Raw genomic sequence first — 14,594 nt, forward strand, 5'->3', positions numbered from 1 at the left:
CTGGAGAACAGTTCAAAAAGAGAAAATATAAGAATAATTGGACTGCCAGAAAATTGTGACCCAAAAGAGAACTTTGACATGATAAATGCAAGAAATAATCTTTAAAAATTGTCCTGGAGTGATACAACATGAGGGGAAAGTAGAAATAGGCAAAAATAAGTGATTACCACCTCAAAGATATCCTTTGTGGAAAACACACAAGAATATTATTGCCAAATATCAAAACCCCAAGGTTAAAGGGAAAATTTTGCAAAAAACAAGAAAAAATCAATTCAAATACACTGGAGCTATACTTAGAATTGTTTGAGACTTATTAGCAGATACAATAAAACACTGCATGTCCTGAAATATATCTACCAACAGTCTAAGAACCAAGACTGCGAAATATCATGTCCTAGCCAAATTGTCTATAATTTTGAATGAGAAAAAAATGGATTTTCAATGAACTTGCAGATTTTCAGGACTTTCTATCAACCAAACCCAAACTTAACAGAAAATTTAACATATAAAAGTCAATATCAAAAATCAATTTTAAGGAATTCTACATGAACAAACATTAAACATGGACAAATTTTTCTTTTTTTTTTACATGGGAAATGTCAACTACATGTTTAAGATTCACATCAATAATAGGGCAACTCAGAAGAAAGACTGGCAGACTATATAAATGAGATACAGAGGAAGAATAGACACAGAAGGATACTCCAAAATCTAAAGAGAAATAAAGGGAGAAAGATAGGTGGATGGGGAAGCAAAAGGTGAGGGAAGAAGAAAAGGGAGGGATGTTTGGATCGGGTGAGAGTAAGTAATAGCAAGGCAAGTTATGGAGCAGAATTTAACTAAATAGTCAGCTGGGATAGGAAAGGCATGTGTATGTGAGGTATGTATATGTGAGTGAATATTTGTATGTGTGTACATATCTACATATGTATACATACATACATATTTTCTTAAATGTAGCTTACTTGGGAATGGTAGTGGGGGATGAAAATGGGAAAAAAGAATAAAATAAATAAGGTGCACAGCACAGAATCAGAAAAAGGAATTTGGTGTCTATCTATATCTTATTCTGCCAGTGATCTTCAGACTTTATCCATTAATTATATGAACTGTCTTCTTTTTTATTTATTTTTATTTTTATTTAACAGCCTTTTATTTACAGGTTATATGCATGGGTAACTTTACAGCATCAACAATTGCCAAACCTCTTATTCCAATTTTTCACCTTTTACCCCCCACCTCCTCCCCCAGATGGCAGGATAACCAGTAGATGTTAAATATATTAAAATATAAATTAGATACACAATAAGTATGCATGAAACCAAACCGTTATTTTGCTGTACAAAAAGAATCAGACTCTGAAATATTGTACAATTAGCTTGTGAAGGAAATCAAAAATGCAGGTGGGCATAAATATAGGGATTGGGAATTCAATGTAATGGTTTTTATGATCTGTTTTCTAAAACTATCATCAATTCCCATCTAGGCAAAATGTGAGGTATATTGAGAAAAAATGTAAACATTATGTTATCTTTGTGGGTACCACAAAGTGGCAGGATTCTGGCTTAGCACAGACTTATCCACTGGCAGAGTAGATAAAGTGTTGGTTTTGAGGAAGGAGGACCTTAATTAAATTGGACCTCAGATACTTACTAGCTAATTGATCCTAGGTAAGACACAATCTCTGATTCCCTCAGTTTCCTCAACTAAACAATGGAAATAATAATACCCACCTCCAATATTTGCTGTAATGAGAAAGCAAGATATTTGTAAAATACTTGGCACAATGCTTGGCACATAGAAGGTCCCTAATATTTCCTTCTTGATAAAAAATATGATGGACTATAGTATGTGATATCTAATATTTCTTCTAGTTCTAATTCTATGATCTAGAGGAACAACAGATCATAATACAATGGTCAGGAATGAGAGGGAACTTGTAACAATTACTCTCATTATTGCTATTTTTCTTTTCTGTCTCCAGATCTTAGAAATTTTAAAAGAAAACCAAAAACAATAGCATAATTTGTATTGCAACCCACTCCTATGTCAGAGCCCCTTTTCTCTTACATTCTTTTGAATCTTTTCAGACTAAATCCCTTTCTCCATCTGTCCACTTCTTCCTTTGCTATTGCTCTTTGCAAAGGGTGGAATCTTCTCCAGGGACTAAAAGTCAGATCTGGTTGTTCCAGCAACCAGGATAGGTATTTTTTTATTACAAGTTATAGGCCGCAGTATCCCCATGGTGCCATTAACAGCTGTATCCTTTTGCAAATACCACAAGCTGTAATTTAAAAGACTGGCTTCCACAGCTCGCTGAACCAACACATCTCTCTGGGCAGGACAATTTCACCAGGAAGATGTTATGGGCCATGACTGTCCCTTTGAATCTTTTGCCTCAGAACACTGAAGCTGAGTGTCAAGTCCACAAGGCTTCAGTGAATAGCGCAAAGAAATTTACTAAAAGGACTGAAGCAGTCTCTAAATAATGCATACATCTCACCAGAATGGCAGGTAGATTTCTTTCTTGGTTAATAGACCAGGACAATGATGTATAAATCCACAAATTCATGTTAATGTATGTTGGCGACCACTTTAGAAACATCTGCAAAGGAAAAATTTAGACCTATAAACCAGATAAATTATGGAATAGTTATTAAAATATGGAAAAATAGCCTTTTACCAGAGGTATTATTTTAATAAATACATTGAAGTTATAATTTCAAGTGAAATTTCCTTAGTCTACTCCAAATCTATACCCCTTAGTTGACAGATGAGAAAAAAAGTCTCAATGGGCTGAGAAAGTCAAAATTAGAGACAATAGTAAAAGACATAGAATTTCAATTTAGGTCCTCCAAATCAAAATTATTTTTTTTCCACTATGCCAACCATAATTCCTTCCATTGACACAATATTCTATTATTGGAATATGTTTATGCAATGACGTGCATTTATTTTGCAAAAAATGACTGGCACATTTAACTTGGCTTGAGAGGTAAACTGTCTAGTGGAAAGAATTCAGGACTTGAAAAGAGAAGAAATTTTATTTCGATCCTATTTCTGCTACTTGTTATTTGGATGTCTATTTAATTTTTCTGAGTCTCAGTATCCTCTTTGGAAAGTAGAGATAATATCTTTAGTAGTTACCTCAGGGAGTTATTGGGAATATCAAATTGAATAAATTATGTAAAACATTTGCAACCATTAAATCATGGTATATGTAAATTATTATTATTATTATTATTATCTGCACGACATACATATATTCTATCATTGTCCTCCAGATGACATATTGGTCAGTTGAGTGTTGTATCAAAGTATAATTATTCTCTTACCACTTGTTCAACTCTCCAGCCTGTAAGGCAATTTCCTAGTCAATAGAGGTCTAACAAGTTTTAGCCTTCAAGAAACTTATAAGACAGGAAACAAATGTACACAAGAAACTATAATTCAAGTGAGTATTAGAAATATCAAGCTGGGAGTGAGGGTGGATCAAAGATGACAGAGTCAAGGTGGGAAAGTACAGGCCAGGAAGCAGTTGATTTATCCTTTTTCCCCTCCAACAACTTTAAAATAATACTTCAAACAAAATTTTGGGGTGTCAGAAGCAACAAAAGAGGTAGGAGATATTTATACAGGCTAAGATAATTTGGGAGTTCTGCAGGAAAATTCTGTAACACTAAGTGGGTGCAGGCCCAAAGAATAGCAGGAGCACTAGTGGTGGGACTTGGAGGTGGCCATGAAAGCAGCAGCAACAACAGCTTTAGGATCGCTAACCTGGAGATTGTCAGAGGATCAGACAGTTGGTCAGAAGGATTTCAGAGAATCCTTTGGGTATAGCAAGTGAAATTGTAAATCTATTACCCATCAGTGATTGTGGCCTGCAATTTCAGGACTGAGAGAGTTGATTGGTCACAAGGGATCAGGTGCCCTTGTTACAGTTCCATCATTAAGAGTAGTCCTAGTCCTTGCTGCTGCAGGAGAGCAGGAGACCTGGTCACAATTTTAGGCCCCCAAAAGGGCATTATTTCTTATAGCTACAAGGGAATAGGAGCCCTTTTTTGGAGATACATCAGAATGTAAACCAGGAGAGCAGTAACAGTTTTTCTCCCAAGATAAAGTCACCTTGGAAATATCAACAACTTAGAGATCTCCAGAACTAGCTTTGAAAACAGCAGCACACACATACACACAAAAAAAGACCAAAGCTTGGGACATTAGTTTCCCAACTTCAGGAAAGTAGATCCCAATTTTAACTTAAAGTTTAAAGTAAGTAAATAGCCTGCAAAATGAGCAAATAATAGCAATAAAAGAACTTCACTATAACAAACAAATATCATGGCAGCAAAGATAAAATACTTAGAAAATAGCAATGTGAAAACAGCTACAAACAAAGCCTCAAAACAAGTAATAATTGGACCCAAGGACAACAAGAATTCCTAGAAGAGTTAAGGAAGGAGATAAAAGTGGAAGAGGAACAACTGAGTGAAGAAATGAAAGTGATGCAAGAAAATTATGAAAAGAATTAACAGACTTGCAAAAGAGACTCAAAAATTGAACAAAATCACACGTAAAACAGAATTAGCCTTTTAGGCACAAAATTTCACTGAAGAAATTGCTTATTTTTAAAAGTAAAATAGACCAAATGGAAAAGAAGGTACAAAAATTCACTGAAGAAAAATTTCTTCAAAAAGCAACATTAACCAAATGAAAAGAAGGATCCAAAGTCCACTAAAGGAAATCATTCCTCTAAAATTGGAACTGGTCAAGTGGAAGCTAATGACTTCATGAAATTTCAAACAATAAAAATCTTAATCAAAAGAATAAAAAATGTGAAGTATCTAATTGGGAAAACAACTTATTTGGGGAAAAAAGGATCAGGAAAAGATTATTTGAGAATTATGAATTATGAGAAAGCCATGAACCCAAAAGGAGACAAAGCATCACATTTCAAGAAATATGCAGGAAAACTAGACCAATATTTTAAATGCAAAGGATAAAATAGATAGTGTAACAAAGAGATTCCAGAATGAAAACTCTCAAAGTATTATATCCCAATTCATGAATTCCCAAATGAAGAAGAAAATATTGCAAATGACTAAAAAGAAACAAAACAAATATTGTGGAGTCACAATTAGGCTCCAAAAGATTTAGTAGTTTCCATATTAAAAGAGTGGGGAGTTTGGAATATGATGTTCCAAAAGATAAAAGATCTAGGATTATAAGCATAATTTAAATATCTATTTAGAATAGCTCCAGAAGAAAAATAAATTTCTAATGAAATAGGTGATTTTCAAGCATTCTGGAGCTGAAAAAAATGATATTCAAACAAAAAATTCAGAGAAACATAAAAAAAAAATGAAAAGACTAATCATAAAGACTCAATAAAGCTAAATAGTTTACAATCCTATTTGAGAAGATGATACATATAATTCCTAAAAACTTTCTCATTTTTGGCAGTAAGAAAGAGTTTATATAGACAGAAACACAAGTATGAATTTATTATGTTGGGGTGAGAAAGAGAGATATATTAGAAAAAGGGACAGAGAACGGGAATAGTTTTATCACAAAAAAGGCACATAAGAAAAGTTTTATAGTGGAAAGGATTGAACACACACACACACACACACACACACACACACCTTCATACTCAGGTGAGCCCAGAAATTTATCTTACCCAAAAGACAGAAAGGGAAGAAGATAAAAAATATGGGGGTCAGGGCTTGAAAAAAAGGGAGAGTAGTGTCAAGGCAAGCAGTTGTCAGAAGCAAAACAAATTTTTGAGAAGGGACAAAATTAAAAGATGGAGAGAAGGATAAATAGAAGTAAATAGGATGGAGGGAAATATACAGTTAGTAATCATAACTGCAAATGTGAATAAGATGAACCAATTCACAAAATGAAAATGTTATCCACTGCTGGAGAAAGAACTGATGATCTCTGAATGCAAATGGAAGTATAATTTTCTCTTTTTAATTTTTTTTGCTTTGTTTTCTGTTACAGCTTGTATGGAAATATATTTTGCATGATTTAACATGTATAACTGATATTTTATTTGCCTTCTCAGTGAGTGGAGCAAGGTTACAAAGGACAGAGAAAAACTGGAACTTTAGAAGAAAAAGCTTTTAAAGACATATCTATCCACAAATATAGATATACACATATATTATATATAATATCATATAATTAAATAAATACATAAAGAAGCATGAATCTGACTTTATGATCATTTCCCCAATATTTGCCAGTTTAGTATTTTTTTAAATTTGGCTATATAGATAGATTAGATTTCTTCCCTTGAGAATTGTGGAGAGATGGAAGTATAAAAACAAAAGAATGTTTGTCAATTAAAAAATAAAGAAATTAAAGGACAAAAAGTCAAGAAAGAAATTAAGGTTAGAAATTTTAAAGTCATGTTGCATAAGCAAGACAAATGAAAAAAAGGGATGAAAGGGGAAAATATATGTACTAAGAATAGCAAATTCATTGGTATCATTTTAGGATTTGGAGGAATACTCAATGAAAAATATGGAAAATGAACTATTCATGGGAGAAGAGCTCATAGAGGAAAAAAAAAAGTTCACCAAATCTATATAATACCATAGAAAAATCAGAGAGAATGAGAACAGAAAAGATGCCATTAGATGTACATATGAGAATATGACTCTTTAGTGAAATAGTTCAGAGCTGATTTAGACAAATGAACAAAATCTTTCAATCTTACTTATAATAAACAATGGAACTCCATCTGTTTACTTACAATCTTAAGACTCTTAGGATTTGTGATTATTTGGAAAACTGAAAAATAAATAAAAATCATATTTGACATTCCATGCCTGGAGCTTGCCACCTCTGTATACTGAAGAGGCTGGGAATATGCTTCTACATTCATATTCTAGTCAAGACTGATAATTATATTTAATCTAATTTCTGATGCATTTTAATATTTATTTACAGTGAAATTTTTATATGTATTTTATCTGATTTTCTATCATCTTCATTCCTAAATATATCCTTCCTCCATTACTCCATGCCAAAAACTGTCCCTTGTAATAATAATTTAAAACAAAACACTCTTTAATACTCAAGCCTATAAACAGTATCCAATCAAAAAATAAGCAATGTGCTAAGCAAATTGTCAGACACTATGCTAAGCATTTTACAAATATTATCTCATTTGAACCTCACAACAATCATAGGAGGTAAATGCTTATTCAGTCAAGGAAAATGAGACAAACTGAGGTTAAGGACTATCCTAAAGCGACGTAGCTACTAAAACTGAGGCTACGTTTAACCTTAAGTCTTCCTGTCTTTAGATCCTCTGTTCTGACTATTACATTATCTGGATGATTTCAAAAGGCAGTAATTGGGTGTAAGTAAGTTCCTTTCTAATTGATAAATAATTCCCAATGCCATAATCCTCTATAGTTTATGGCAATTATGACTGAGAACAAGAGCTGTTTATATAATAGCATATACTATCCTGTTTCCCATGGGTAGTTCCTAATAAGAAATGACATCTGGTTACTACAAGGCCGTTGGGAATTAAATATGTACACATAAAACAATAATGTACATGTGGCTTTCAAGATTATCCTAGAAAATTTGATAGTGCGATGGATAAAAACAACATGATAATGGGGTTGAAATAATTACAGTATTCTAAAATAAATAAATAAATAAATTAAGCTGCTCCCTATGGTCTACATTCCATTTCCTACCTCCATGACTTTTCTTTTTTTTTTTTTAATTTAATAGCCTTTTATTTACAGGATATATACATGGGTAACTTTACAGCATTAACAATTGCCAAACCTCTTGTTCCAATTTTTCACCTCTTACCCCACCCTCCCCCTAGATGGCAGGATGACCAGTAGATGTTAAATATATTAAAATATAAATTAGATACAAATAAGTATACATGACCAAAAGTTATTTTGCTGTACAAAAAGAATCAGACTCTGAAATATTGTACAATTAGTTGTGAAGGAAATCAAAATGCAGGTGTGCATAAATATAGGGATTGGGAATTCAATGTAATGGTTTTTAGTCATCTCCCTCAGAGTTCTTTTTCTGGCATAGCTAGTTCAGTTCATTACTGCTCCATTGAAATGATTTGGTTGATCTCTGTTGCTGAGGAAGGCCTGGTCCATCAGAACTGGTCATCATCTAGTATTGTTGTTGAAGTCATATAATGATCTCCTGGTCCTGCTCATTTCACTCCAGCATCAGTTCGTGTAAGTCTCTCAGGCCTTTCTGAAATTATCCTGTTGGTCATTTCTTACAGAACAGTAATATTCCATAATTTTCATATACCACAATTTATTCGGCCATTCTCCAACTGATGGACATCCATTCAGTTTCCAGTTTTAGCCACTACAAAAGGGCTGCCACAAACATTCGTGCACATACAGGTCCCTTTCCCTTCTTTATAATCTCTTTGGGATATAAACCCAGTAGTAACACTGTTGGATCAAAGGGTATGCACAGTTTGATAACTTTTTGAGCATAGTTCCAATCTACTCTCCAAAATGGTTGGATTCGTTCACAACTCCACCAACAATGCATCAATGTCCCAGTTTTCCTGCATCCCCTCCGACAATCATCATTATTTTTTCCTGTCATCTAGCCAATCTGACAGGTGTGTAGTGTATCTTAGAGTTGTCTTAATTTGCATTTCTTGATTAATAATGACTTGGAGCATCTTTTCATATGACTAGAAATAGTTTCAATTTCTTCATCTGAGAATTGTCTGTTCATATCCTTTGACCATTTTTCAATTGAGAATGGCTTGGATTTTTATAAATTAGAGTTAATTTCTATATATTTTGGAAATGAGGCCTTTATCAGAACCTTTGACTGTAAAATATTTTCCCAGTTTATTGCTTCCCTTCTAATCTTGTCTGCTATTAGTTTTGTTTGTAAAAAACTTTTCAGTTTGGTATAATCGAAATTTTCTATTTTGTGATCAGTAATGATCTCTAGTTCTGCTTTGGTCATAAAGACCTTCCCCTTCCACAGGTCTGAGAGGTAAACTATCCTGTGTTCCTCTAATTTATTAATAATTTCATTCTTTATGCCTAGATCATTAACCCATTTTGACCTTATCTTGGTGTACGGCGATAAGTATGGATCAATGCCTAGTTTCTGCCATATTAGTTTCCAATTTTCCCAGCAATTTTTATCAAACAGTAAGTTCTTATCCCAAAAGCTGGGATCTTTGGGTTTGGCAAAGACTAGGTTGCTATATTTGTTGACTGTTTTATCCTTGAACCTAATCTATTCCACTGATCAACTAATTCTATTCCTTAGCCAATACCAAATAGTTTTGTAACTGCTGCTCTATAATATAATTTTACATCTGGTACAGCTAAGCCACCTTCATTTGATTTTTTTCATTAATTCCCTTGAAATTCTTGACCTTTTGTTTTTCCATATGAACTTTGTTGTTATTTTTTCTAGGTCATTACAATAGTTTTTTGGGACTCTGATTGGTATAGCGCTAAATAAATAGATTAGTTTAGGTAATATTGTCATCTTTATTATATTTGCTGGCCCTATACAGGAGCATTTAATATTTTTCCAATTGGTTAGATTAGACTTAATTTGTGTGAAAAGTGGTCTGTAATTTTGCTCATAAAGTTTCTGATTTTCCCTTGGCAGATAGATTCCTAAATATTTTATATTATCAGTAGTTACTTTAAATGGAATTTCTCTTGTAACTCTGACTGTTGGATTTTGTTAGTGATATATAAGAATGCTGATGATTTATGTGGGTTTATTTTATAACCAGCAACTTTGCTAAAGTTGTGGATTATTTCTAATAACTTTTTAGCAGAATCTCTAGGGTTCTCTAAGTATACCATCATGTCATCGGCAAAGAGTGATAATTTGGTTTCCTCATTGCCTATTCTTATTCCTTTAATCTCTTTCTCAGCTCTTATTGCTAAAGCTAGCGTTTCTAATACAATATTAAATAGTAACGGTGATAGTGGGCCACCTTGTTTCACTCCAGATCTTATTGGGAATGGTTGCAGTTTGTCTCCATTACATATGATGCTTACTGATGGTTTTAAATAGATGCTGCTGATTATTTTAAGGAAAAGTCCATTTATTCCTATACTTTCAAGTGTTTTTAATAGGAATGGAGAAGTTAAGAGAGTTGCAAGAAGAAATAGACAACAAAACTGTAATAGTAGGAGATCTCAACCTTGCACTCTCAGAATTAGACAAATCAAACCACAAAACAAATAAGAAAGAAATTAAAAAAGTAAATAGAATATTAGAAAAATTAGGTATGTTGGATCTTTGGAGAAAATTGAATGGAGATAGAAAGGAATATACTTTCTTCTCAGCAGTTCATGGAACCTATTCAAAAATTGACCATATATTAGGACATAAAGACCTCAAAATTAAATGCAAGAAAGCAGAAATAGTAAATGCTTTCTTTTTAGATCATGATTCAATAAAAACTACATTCAACAAAAAGTTAGGGGAAATAGACCAAAAGTAATTGGAAACTAAACAATCTCATCTTAAAGAATGATTGGGTGAAGCAGCAAATTATAGATACAATTAATAATTTCACTCAAGATAATGACAATGATGAGACATCATACCAAAATTTGTGGGATGCAACCAAAGCGGTAATAAGAGGGAATTTTATATCCTTAGAGGCTTACTTGAATAAAACAGAGAAAGAAAAGATTAATGAATTGGGCTTGCAACTATAAAAACTAAAAAAAGACCAAATTAAAACCCCAATCAAATACTAAATTGGAAATTCTAAAATTAAAAGGAGAAATTAAAAATATTGAAAGTAAAAAAACTATTGAACTAATTAATAAAACTAAGAGTTGGTCCTCCATGACTTTTCATGTGTATTTAAATAATCATCTCACTTCTATCCCAAAGGGACTCTGGCTTTTTGTAAATGCACAGCTCACGTGCCACCTACAATTCAAAGCTCTTTCTGATTCCCCTTCCTGTTAGTGTTGTTACCCCCTGTACTTATTTATTATGTAAATGATATATCTCCCCGCAGAAGAATTTAAGCTCTTTGAAGTCATTAACTTTTGTAATATTGTCTTTGCATGACTAGTATATGACATAGTGCTTTTGGATTTAGAACAGAAGTCATTATTTAAGCATTTTTCTTTTAAAAATTTATTTTATTTTTAATTTATGGAATAAACCAAATGTTTCCATAACATAATATAACAAAAAGAAGATTGCACATGAAACCAAATCTATTATGTACTATGTATTATTCCTTTTAAATATATAATAAAGTTATCATCTAAATGTCTTTTCTCCCTCTTTTTCCTCTCTTCTCCAATCCTAGAAATGGCTAGCTACCATTAGACACAAATCTGTATATATAAAATTATTCTATGCATACTTCTATTTATCAGTTGTTTCTCCTGATACATCTTCCATCATTTGTCCTTTGTAGTCCATTGAAGTATTTATAATAGTGAAAATGACTAATTTGTTCAAGGTTGTCCTTAAAACAATATTACTGAGAATGTCAGAGGTGGATTCCATAGAACAGAGAGGAGCCAGGAAGTTGCCTGAGATGTCCCCAATGTCTCTCAGAAAAAATGATTTGTCAAGCCTCTAAACAAATTCTGGAATGATAGAAACCCTAAAAAAGATGGAGTGAAACAATTTTCCAGTTTAAGGTAATTTAAATGGACTTCGGGAAAGGACTCACAGCAGAAGGCTCTTAGCATCATCAAAAACAGCAACAGAAGATGCTTGATCCTGGCTCAGCAGTCCAGTGGCACAGATTGCCAGCTATGAGCCTCTAGTCACAGCCCAGAAGGCAAATTGTAAGCCCAGTACACAAGCCAGAAGCACCTGAGACCACCATGAGGAAAGCCAGTGACCATGCTTTTGACCCCAACAGAAGAAGCTTGGGACAATGCCCCTTGTATTCCCAGAGTAGAACTCAAATTTTTAAATTTAACAAAAAGCCAAAGAGAACCCTATCTATAGAAATTTATTATAGGGACAGGAAAGATCAAAGCACAAACTCAGAAGGGGATAACATTGGCAAAATGCCTATATGTGAAGCCTCAAAGGAGAATATGAATTAATTTCAAGCCCTAGAAGTCTTCTCGGAAGAGCTCAAAAAGGATTTTATAAATTATATAAATGGTCAGGTGGCTGAACAGCACAGGACCTGGGTAGAGGAGGCTGGGAGGAATGGGACCTCTGCTCCACCACTTGCCAGAAATCAGAGGAAAAAGCTGATGGCTGTGCCTCAATAGAGCTCGAGATTACTTTCCTGGAGCCAGTCTGAGGCCCTTAAAGTCACTAAGTGATGAGGTATTTCTTAACTACCAAGGCCATCATATTTGAAGCCAGAAGTAGCAGCTGATGAAAATGGCCACGACTGAGAATAACCATGAAGTCGCCCCTGATGTCATATCTCAGAGGAAGTCCTCAAGTGGGACTGGAAATGGGCCAGGACTGGGACTGGGAATGAGAGTGGGTCTAGGTCAGCAGCCTCCTGTAGCTGCAGCCAGGAGCCAGAACTGGCCAAAGGAGACTAGCTGAATGCCAGAAAGGACTTGGAGATGTAGAGAAAATGTTTGTAATGTCCTCAGTTGAAACTCAAGCAAAAAAGGAATTGAAAAACTTTGTCATCAAGTTTGGTGAAGTGGTTGTACAACAAAGATGGTTCCTAACACAGAAAGATCTAGAGATTTTTTTGTTTATCCTCTTTAAAGTATCTCCAAGCATTGCAAAGATTTTGGATCAGAAAGAACACAGATTTGATGGATGGATAATGGATTCTAAAAAGGGTATGGCCCTGAAAAAAGATCCTGTGAAGAATATCTTTTTTTTGAAGACTTAATCCACTGTGTGACCCTGGGCAAGTCACTTAACCCCAATTGACTTAGAAAAAAAGAAGAAGGAGGAGGAAGAGAAGGAGGAGGAGAAAGAGAAGACAACTTAATCTAGAAACTACAGAGATAAAAATCAGGAAATAGTTAGGACACTTTGGAGAGATTGAAACTGTCAAACTTCCAACGGATCCAAAGACAACAAACAAAGAGGATTTGTATTATCACAAATAAAGTGATCATGTTAGAAAGATTTAGAAAAGAAATTTCATAATATTAGTGGAAGTAAATGGGAGATTAATATGGCCCAGATTAAAGAAATGTATCAGCAGCAGAGTTCAACTTTGGTGGTAGCTGAGAAGGCCAAAGCCAATAGATTAAGCATGAGGAGATGGCAGAAGAGGCAGTGGAGGGGAGCTCAAAGTCAAATTTGAAATCAAAATTATGGAAACTAATAAAATCAGAAATGTGTCATAGCGGGGGACTATAAGCAATTTAAGAAAATAATCCCTTAAAAACTAGAATTTGGAAACTGGAAACTAATAACTTATGAGACATAAAGAATCCATGAAAATAAAAATAATGAAAGGAATAGAAAAATATGTAAAATACCTTATTTCAAAAACAAGAGATCTAGAAAATAGATACAGAAGAGATAATTTAAGCTTTATGAGAATACCTTAAAGCTATGATAAACAAACAAACAAAAAAAATGAATGAAGATTCTGAGCAGCATCTTTTAAGAAACTAACAAAGAAAATTTCCCTCATATCCTAGAACCAAGAGGGTAAAATAGTCATTGAAAGAATCCACTGATAACCTTCTAAAAGAGATTCCAAAGTGAAAGTACAAGGCCTATTCAGTGATATTTTAGAATTATTAGGTTAATGAGAAAATGCTATAAAGACTCAGAAAGAAACCATCCAAACATCAAGGAGCCATAATAAGTATTACACAGGCCTTAGCAACTTCTACATTTAAGTGTTGGAGGGCTTGGTATATGATATTTTAAAAGGCAAAGGAGCTTGGATTAAAACTTTGAATCAAATACCCAGCAAAATTGAGCATAAACTTTCAGGGGAAAAGATGAAAATTCAATGAAATAGTAGACTTTCAAACTGTCCTGGTGAAAAGAGCAGAGATGAACAAAATTTAAATTTCAAATTCAAGACTAAAGAGAAGTATAAACAGGTAAAGAGGAAAGAAAAAAAATGTTATTAAATAAGAGCAAACTGTTTACATTCTACATATCCTTAAAGAATGGATTAATAAAATTGAAAGTAAGAAAATATTTAACTAATAAATAAAACTAAAAGTTGGTTTTATTAATAAATCAATAGAATAGATAAACCCCAGGTTAATTTGATTAGAAAAAAATAATACCAAATGATCAGTATCAGAATTGAAAAGGGTGAAATCACTACCAGTGAAGGGGAAACTAAAGCAATAGTTAGGAGCTATTTTGCCCAACACTCTGCCATTAAATCTGACATTTAAGTTGAAATAGATGAATATTTATTTTTAAAAATTGCTCAGATTAATAGAAGAGGAAACATAATAGTTAAGTAAGCTCATTTTAGAAAAATAAATGGAAGAAGCTATGGATTTACAAGTGAATTCTTTATAAAACACTTAATTACAATATTACATAAATTATATTAAAAAAGAGGAGTCCTACAAAATTCTTTTTATTTTTATTTATTTATTTATTTTTTTATTTAATAGCCTTTTATTTACAGG

At 33.3% G+C, this 14,594-nt stretch overlaps 1 pseudogene; it reads left to right on the forward strand.

Moving 5' to 3' along the window:
- The first annotated feature begins 12,390 nt into the window (after positions 1–12,390).
- LOC111721443 lies at positions 12,391–13,288 on the forward strand (annotated as a pseudogene).
- The last annotated feature ends 1,306 nt before the right edge of the window (positions 13,289–14,594 follow it).

This window comes from Sarcophilus harrisii, chromosome 6, assembly GCF_902635505.1.
Source record: "Sarcophilus harrisii chromosome 6, mSarHar1.11, whole genome shotgun sequence".
Lineage (NCBI taxonomy): Eukaryota > Metazoa > Chordata > Mammalia > Dasyuromorphia > Dasyuridae > Sarcophilus > Sarcophilus harrisii.